This window comes from Gossypium arboreum, chromosome 10 (assembly GCF_025698485.1).
Source record: "Gossypium arboreum isolate Shixiya-1 chromosome 10, ASM2569848v2, whole genome shotgun sequence".
NCBI lineage: Eukaryota > Viridiplantae > Streptophyta > Magnoliopsida > Malvales > Malvaceae > Gossypium > Gossypium arboreum.
In genome coordinates this window covers 74,199,179-74,205,738 of record NC_069079.1, presented here as the reverse complement: position 1 = coordinate 74,205,738, position 6,560 = coordinate 74,199,179, and positions in this window count along the sequence as shown.

Sequence of the window (6,560 nt, the reverse complement as noted above, 5' to 3'; positions counted from 1 at the left end):
AATGTGATTTATATTATTGAGCTGCTAGTTACTATTCGAGTTTTAAAAATTTCATGATTAAGTTAGTATAATTGTGTGCATGATTTAATTTGAAAGATTATTTTGAGCTGTGTTTTGGTCGGTAATACCTTGCAACCCTAATCCGGAGACGAATACGGGTTAGGGGTGTTACATTTGATTAGTATTAGAGCTACGGTTTAGTCGGTTCTAAGACTCACGTAGCGCGTGTGAGTCTAGCTATACATGCCATATTTGTAAACTGCGATAGTGTGATGATTCTTGACAATTAAAATGTGTTTTTGTATAGTAAATGGATCCCGACCGAGCAATAGTTGATGACGTGGAAAGTAGTGCACCCGCTCCCGCTCAATGGGCAGTGCAATCTGATTCTAGACTTGTTATGAGTAGTCACAAGGGAGAGGCTAAACAAGCCTTCTTCCAAATGATGAATGAGTGGTTCACTCAATATATTAGAACTAATCCGGCTACTCCACAATTTCCACCCCTGTCTAATCCTCCACAAGTCCCTGTCATGCCACAAGCTGTGAATCCGATTCAATTGAGTAAGCCTCCGGTTGATAAAATTAGAAAATATGAGGCTAAAGAGTTTCGTGCTACTACTGATGATGATGCTGAGAGAGCTGAGTTTTGGCTCGAGAATACGATACGAGTGTTTGATGAAATGTCATATACTCCTGAAGAATGTTTTAAATATGTTGTTTCACTTTTGAGAGATACAGCGTATCATTGGTGGAAAACATTGATATCCATGGCTCTGAAAGAACAAGTCACTTGGGAGTTCTTTCAGACTGAGTTTAGAAAGAAGTACATCAGTCACAGATTCATAGATCAGAAACGCAAAGAGTTTCTTAAACTGAAATAGGGTCGTATGTCTATTACGAAATACAAACAAAAATTTGTGAGATTAAGTCAATATGCACGAGAATGTGTTTCGAATGAAGCTATAATGTGTAAAAGATTTGAAGACGATTTGAATGAAGACATTAAGCTGTTAGTTGGGACTCTAGAAATAAAAGAGTTTGTGATACTCGTCAAGCGAGCATGCAAAGTTGAAGAACTCAGGAAAGAGAAAAGAAAAGTTGATTTTGAAGCTAGAGATTCGCAAAAAAGATCACTGAGTAAGTCATTTTAGTTGGCATCCAAGAAGTTTCGAGATGACTTTAGCCATTCAAAGGCTACAACGGGTTATTCTAAACGTGATCGAGATAGACCACCTGTGAGTTCGAAAGCTATCTCAGAAGATAGTGTTGGTAACATCAAGCCTAACCGACCTGAGTGCAAACATTATGGTAAAAAACATCCCAGCGACTGTAGATTGAATGATCGGGCCTGTTTCAAATGTGGATCATTGGATCACTTCATTCATGAATACCCTGTGTTGGTTGAGCAAGAGATGGTGTAGAATTTGAGGTCGAGTAACACGGAAGCTCGAGGTAGACCACCCAGAAACACAGGTAATGTGAGTAGTAGCCAGAGGGGAACTAAAGACACTGCTGTTAGATTTCAGGCTTGCGCACCTGCTAGAGCTTATGCTATTCGTACTCGTGAAGAAACTTCATCTCTAGATGTTATTACCGGTACTTTCACTCTCTGTGATACTACTGTAATTGCATTGATAGATCCAAGATCAACTCATTCTTATGTATGTGAAACTTTAGTATCCAATAAGACTTTGCCTGTAGAGTTTACTGAATTTGTGGTTAGTGTATCGAACCCCATAGGACGGTGTGTTTTGGTTGATAAAGTATGCAAGAATTGTCCGTTGATGATTTGGGATTTCTGTTTTTTGGCTGATCTGATATTGTTGCCATTCAACGAATTTGATATAATTCTGGGTATGTATTGGTTAACATTGCATGATACTATTGTAAACTGAAAACGAAAGACGATTGATTAGAGATACCAGAATAATGAGATTATCCAGATTGAATTAGATGATTTGAATGGTTTACCGGCAGTGATTTCTTCGATGTTAGCTCAGAAATATATGAGAAAGGGTTATGAAGCTTAATTTGCCTATGTGCTCGACTCTAAAGTGACCGAAAAGAAGATTGAATTAGTACTAGTTGTGTGTGAATATCTGGATGTGTTTCCTGAAGAGTTATCAGGTTTTCCGCTGATCCGAGAGATAGAGTTTCGTATTGAGTTAGTGCCGGGAACAATGCCGATATCAATAGCTACGTACAGAATGGCACTGACCGAATTAAAAGAGTTGAAAGCTCAGTTGCAATAGTTGACAGATAGAGGTTTTGCACGACCGAGTTTTTCTCCCTAGGGTGCACCGATTATTTTGTGAAAAAGAAAGACGAAACTATGAGAATGTGCATCGATTATCGACAGTTCAATAAAGCAACTATCAAGAATAAATATCCTCTACCATAATAGACGATTTTTTTGATCAGTTGAAAGGGGCTACATTGTTTTCAAAGATAGATTTGAGATCAGGTTGCTATCAGTTGCGAGTTAAAGACTATGATGTGCCGAAAACTGCTTTTCAAACGAGGTATGGACATTATGAGTTTTTAGTTATGTCTTTCGGATTAACGAATGCACCTACTATTTTTATAGACCTCATGAATCAGATCTTCAGACCATATTTGGATCAATTTGTTGTTGTGTTTATTGATGACATCTTGATTTATTCCCGTGATGAATCCGAGCATGCTGAACACCTGAGAGTAGTGTTACAAACTTTGTGAGATAAGCAGCTATTTGCAAAGTTCAGTGTCAATTTTGGTTGCGCGAAGTCAGTTTTCTGGGGCATATTGTGTCCGCATCGGGTATTCGAGTAGATCCGAGTAAGATTTCGGCAATATTGGATTGGAAGCATTCAAGAAATGTATCTAACATCCAAAGTTTTCTGGGACTAGCCAGTTATTACAGACGATTCGTAAAAGGTTTCTCAATGACTACAACTTCGTTGGCGAGACTACTTCAGAAAGATGTTAAGTTCGAGTGGTCGAACAAGTGCCAGAAAAGTTTTGATCAGCTAAAAGCTTTATTGACCGAAGCTCCAGTGTTAGTTCAACCAGGGCAGCTCAATTGTAGCTGAGTTGAAAGCGAGACCGTTATTTATACAGCAGATTTGCGAAGCTTATAAAGTTGATAATGAATTGTTAGCAAAATAGGCTCAATGTGATTTGAATTTTAATTCAAACTTTCGAGTTGATGTTAATGATTGTTTAAGATTCAAAGGTCAAATATGTGTTCCGAGAAATTTAGAGTTGATTCAGATGATTTTAAATGAAGCTCATAGAAATCGATTATCTGCTCATCCGGGAAGTACGAAAATGTATAACGATCTAAAACATCTTTACTGGTGGCCTGGTATGAAGTGTGATATCTTAGAATTTGTTTTGAAATGTTTAATCTGTCAGCAAGTCAAAGCTGAGCATCAGGTACAATCTGGGTTATTGCATCCGATTATGATTCCCAAGTGGAAATGGGACAGAATCACAATGGATTTTGTTTCAAGTTTACCTCTGTCACCGAGTAAGAAAGATGCGATCTAGGTAGTGGTTGATAAACTAACGAAGTCAACTCATTTCATTTTGGTTCGCACGGATTATTCACTTGATAAACTTGTTGAGTTGTACATTTCTCAGGTTGTGAGATTACACAGAGTGCCTATTTTTATTGTTTCGGATAGAAATCTGAGATCCACATCGCGATTTTGGAAGAAATTGTAGGATGCACTAGGTACAAAATTACACTTTAGTACTGTTTTTCATCCACAAACAGATGGTCAATCCGAGCAGATTATTAAGATACTAAAAGATATATTAAGATGTTGCATTCTTGAGTTTGAAGGAACGTGGGAACAATACCTACCATTGATTGAATTTGCGTATAATAACAGATTTTAATCGAGTATAAAAATGGCACCATATGAAGCTTTATATTGTCGCAAATGCCGAACACCCTTGTACTGGATAGAGCTTAGCGAGAATAAGATTCATGGGGTTGACCTGATTAAAAAGACTGAACAAAAAGTGAAAGTGATTCGTGAAAGTCTGAAAGTAATGTCAGATCGTAAGAAATCGTATGCAGACTTGAAACGGAAAGATATTGAGTTTCAGATCAGGGATAAAATGTTTTTAAAAGTTTCTCCATGAAAGAAAATACATCGATTTGGTTGTAAAGGCAAGTTGAGTCCGAGATTCATCGGGCCATATGAGATCACCAAGAGAATAGGTCAAGTGGCATATCAGTTAGCTCTACCGAATGAGTTAGAGAAAATTCAAAACGTTTTCCATGTATCGATGCTTCGACGATATCGATCTGATCCCTCGCATGTGATTTCTCCGTCTCAGATTGAAATTCAGGCTAATATGACGTACAATGAAGAAGTGATCAAAATATTAGCTCACGAGGTCAAAGAACTGAGAAATAAGAAAATTTCTTTAGTGAAAGTCTTATGGCATCGACACTAGGTCAAAGAAGCTACATGGGAAGCCAAGGATGCTATGAGAGAGCAATACCCAAACCTACTCACTGGTAAGATTTTCGGGACGAAAATCAAAATAGTGGTTTTGGAACCACAAATTCGATGTCGTAAAATTATTTTAATATTATTTTTTTTGTTTACAGCATGTTAATTGATATGTGTGAAAATTTTGTAATTTAATTTTACCGTTTGTATGCTTAATTTGATAAAAAGGATTTAATCGCGTAAAATGTAAAAGTGGCATTCTATTGGTTAAAGTACTAATTTGCTATGGTTTATTAATTGTTAAGTCCTTAAAATGAAATTAGGCCACTATTAAAGTTAATGGACGATAATGGCATGCATTATATGGTTTTATAATTAAATTATAAATGTTAATTTGGTAAATGATTAATAAATGTTAATAAAATAAAACATAAAGAAAAAAGAAAAAAAGAAAAAGAAAACCATGCATCTTCATCTTATTTTTGGCCAAAACTCAAAGAAAAAGAAAACATTTGAAGGCTCTAAGGTTCGGCACACTTGGGAGCTTGATTGAGGTATGTTTTGAGCTCGGTTTTTGATGATTTTTACGTTTTCAAGATCGTTGCTTCGAATACTAGCCAGCCCATGCTTGAATTTTTGAATTTGTTGATATATTAATGATTTTCCATTGATCATAGCTTGATGTTTTTGTTTTTTAATGATGAAAAATAAATATTTGTTGATAGATTATTATGTTTAATTAAGTAATTTTTGATAAAAATGCTTTTTAGGATTAAATTGTGAAATTTGAAAACTTAGGAGTCAAAATGTGAAATAAATGAAATTAATGGGCTTCTAGGGATCTAAGGAATATTCGGCCAAACATGGGTTAAATTAAATTTTGATTATTTTGTGTTGTTTTGAAATAGGGACTAAATTGTGAAAATGTGAAAAGTTAGGGGTTAAAATACAAAATGCCCATTTATGTGTTTTTGGATGAAATTGAATGAATATATAATTAAATAAGTTAAATTTGTATTAATTTAGATCAAGAAAGGAAGAAATCAGATTTGGATCGAGGGAAGTCGAAAGTTGTTGAATAGTTGTTCTGGTCCATTCGTTTTCGTACGAGGTAAGTTCATAAGTAAATAAATGTTATTAAATTCAAATGTATATATATTATATGTGCCGAATGGAATTGTAATTAAATATATATGTACCGAATTGAATTGAGCATGGTAAGATTTGTTTCGAGCTTGAATTGATTGAATTACGATGTCCGAAAGCCTCGTACAAACCATAAGAATAGTTACGATACATATGTCATGACATTAGGATTTTTGAGATGTGATTTCGTGCAAGACCATGTTTGGGACATTGGCATTGTATATGATTCATGTAAGATCCTATCTAGGACAGAGACATCGATATGTGAAAACATGTAAGACCATATCCAGGATATGGCATTATACGAGCTTTTATGATTTCCGTGTATCCTTTATGATTCCAAATGATTCAACGTGTAACAGCCCGATTTAAACCCGAGTCAGAACGGTGGTTTTGAGACCACAGATTTGAGTCAAAAAAAAATTTAGTATTATTTTCCGTGTCTAAAATATGTGAATTGATATTTGTGAAATTTTCGTATGAAAAATTTTATCGTTTGAGTACTCGATTTAGTAAAAGGACTAAATCGTGTAAAATGGAAAAGTTTTGTTCAAGTGTTTATTTGTTATGTTCTACTAAAATAGAAGTCCCTATTTATTAATTAAACCATTATTCTATTATATTGGAGATTGGTGTTTTGGCATAAATGAAATTATGTATTATTATAAAGGATAAAAAGGTAAATGGTATAATGAAATATAATTAATAAAAACAAAACATAAAATGGCCATGCAAATTGATCTTTTGCCCGAATATTGATGAGAAAAAGAAAGCCATTGAAGCTTCCTTAGTTTTGGCACTTGCATAAAGTGATTTAGGTATATTTTGTGTTCGATTTTTGATAATTTTTACGTTTTTTAGATCGTTGCTTCGAATACTATCCGGCCTATGCTAGAATTTCTGATTTTAATGAATGTTTTGAGTTGTGCCATTGATGAATATTTGTGTTTTGTGATGTTTG